We start from the raw sequence: 2,500 nt of genomic DNA, 5'->3' as shown, positions 1-2,500 counted from the left end.
AAATAAGCGCAACCAGATAACACACTTTACGGAGACTGTCGGCTTAGTTGGCACACTTTAACTTATCCGTCAAGACCGAGTAATTCCATAAAACTTTACAAATCGTATGAGAACCAGTCAATCTATTGCGAATTCCAGTTATATAAGAACCAACCTAACTAACAGATAAGAGAGGAGAAGAAGAACTGTAAACAAAGAGAATAAAGAGAAAACAGGAATCTCGACCAGGCACGAAAAACGCGATCAAGAACGGAGTCGATAACGAGCAAGGACGCATGGGTACAAACCAGCACAAGAGTAAACACAAAAGAAGAACACTACACAACACAATGGGAATGAATAACAACGAACAAGGACAACAAGAAAACAAAAGAAGAGGGAACTTCCTCACAGACCCTCAACCCCCAAGAACCCAAAGGCAGAAAACAACCAAAACCTCGTCTCCCAAACTCGTCCCCCTTATGACAACCTCTCAGAAGGAAACCAAACCTCCCTAACAACCCCATCCGACGAGAGATATTGGAAATACCTCAAAGCAATCCCCGAAATAATGATAGTTCCCGATGCTTGTAGGGTCTGAGGTTTTCTCTTCTTCTAGGGCCTCGTTTGGACCCTTTTCGACGTCGTTTGGTTGCTCTTACCTTATTTCTCTGCGAAGAAAATAATATCGACGGCTGTCACTCGACGGGGGAGTCAGTCTTTCGTGACAAACAAATCGTTTTGTGTTTATGTGACGAGATTATTGACAAACACAGAACAAAAACATGGCCGACGAGCCTCAACGTTCGAGTATCGGTTAAAACCATAATTTTTTTCCGTGAATTTCTGATTTCTTTATCTGTTTACATTTGAGAATTGGTGTAATATATTTCTTTTGATTCTTATATCCTATTTTTGCCCTTTGCTGATAGGCGAAAATTGCAGAGCAAGCGGGATTGCATTATGATCTTCCCATTTTTTCTACCTTCTTGTAGTTGAAAATCATTATACAGAATTCCTTTCATTTTTTTATTTATACATTTTCTCTTTCATCTTTGTGGAAATGTTTATCTTCTTTTTTGCGTGCATAACGAATTTTTAGCGATTCTTGAGAAAACGTTTAAATTTGAAACAAAGATTTCAGGGGAAACTATTACAAATAATCGTATTCAACAAGTGCATCTCTTTTATAAATCTATATTGATTCTGTGTTACCAGAAATAGTAAGATTCGTTTAATCACTTAGTTACACTAATTTCTCAGCGTTAATGAAAACGGCGAGTAACGCATTTCCATTCTCCAAGTATTCCGAAAACTGCGCGCTAATGTTGACAAGAATACGTTTGAATGAAGCTATTCAAGTTACGACCTAATAGACACAAAGACACTCACACGCACGCAGAAATATATAAACATACATATAAATATATATATATATATGCATATACACACATGCATACACACACACACACACACACACTACACACACACACACACACACACACACACACACACACACACACACACACACACACACACACACACACACACACACACACACACAAATATATGAGTGTGTGTGTGTGTGTGTTTTTGTGTGTGTAATTAGCAATACGGGAGACAAAAACATTTATTTTGAATCTTCTTTACTTCAATATTCCACGGAAGAAGAAAAATGTTAAATTCATTTTTCTATTTTTGAAATTACCTTTTGCATCGGAAATGTGAAGAAATTAAGTTAAGAAAAACAACTTATAGCATTTAATGATAATATCACATAATAATAATAATAATTATAATAATAATAATAACAATAATAATAATGATAATAATAATAATAATGATAAAATAATAATAATAATAATAGTAATAATAATAATAATAATAATAATAATAATAATAATAGTAATAATAATGATAATGATAATAATGATAATAATAATCACCATCATCATCTTCATCAATATCATAATCATAGTGATGATAATGATATTAATGATGAAAATAATAAGGATAATACTAATGATGATAGTAATGATAATGATAACAACAATGATGATGTTGATGGTGATATTAATACCAATTATAACATGATAACAAAAATAATAATAATATAAATAATGATAGAAATGATAATAATGATGATAATTATAATGATAATAATAATAATAATAGTAATAAAAATAATAATAATAATGATAATAATAATAACGATAATAATAATAATAATAATAATAATAGTAATAATAATAATAATGATAATGATAATAATAATATAATGATGACAATAATAATAATAATAATGATAATAATAATAATAATATGGAGGATGATGATAATAATGATGATAATAATAATAATAATCATAGTAATACTAATACTAACGATACTACTACTAATAATAATAAGATAATAATAATGATAATGATAACAATAAAAATGATAATAATAACAATGAAAATAATGATGATATCAATGATAGTGAGCATTGTTATCATTATTATTATCATGACTATCATAA

The sequence above is a fragment of the Penaeus chinensis genome, chromosome 32 (assembly GCF_019202785.1).
Source record: "Penaeus chinensis breed Huanghai No. 1 chromosome 32, ASM1920278v2, whole genome shotgun sequence".
Lineage (NCBI taxonomy): Eukaryota > Metazoa > Arthropoda > Malacostraca > Decapoda > Penaeidae > Penaeus > Penaeus chinensis.
This window is presented reverse-complemented; position numbering follows the sequence as displayed.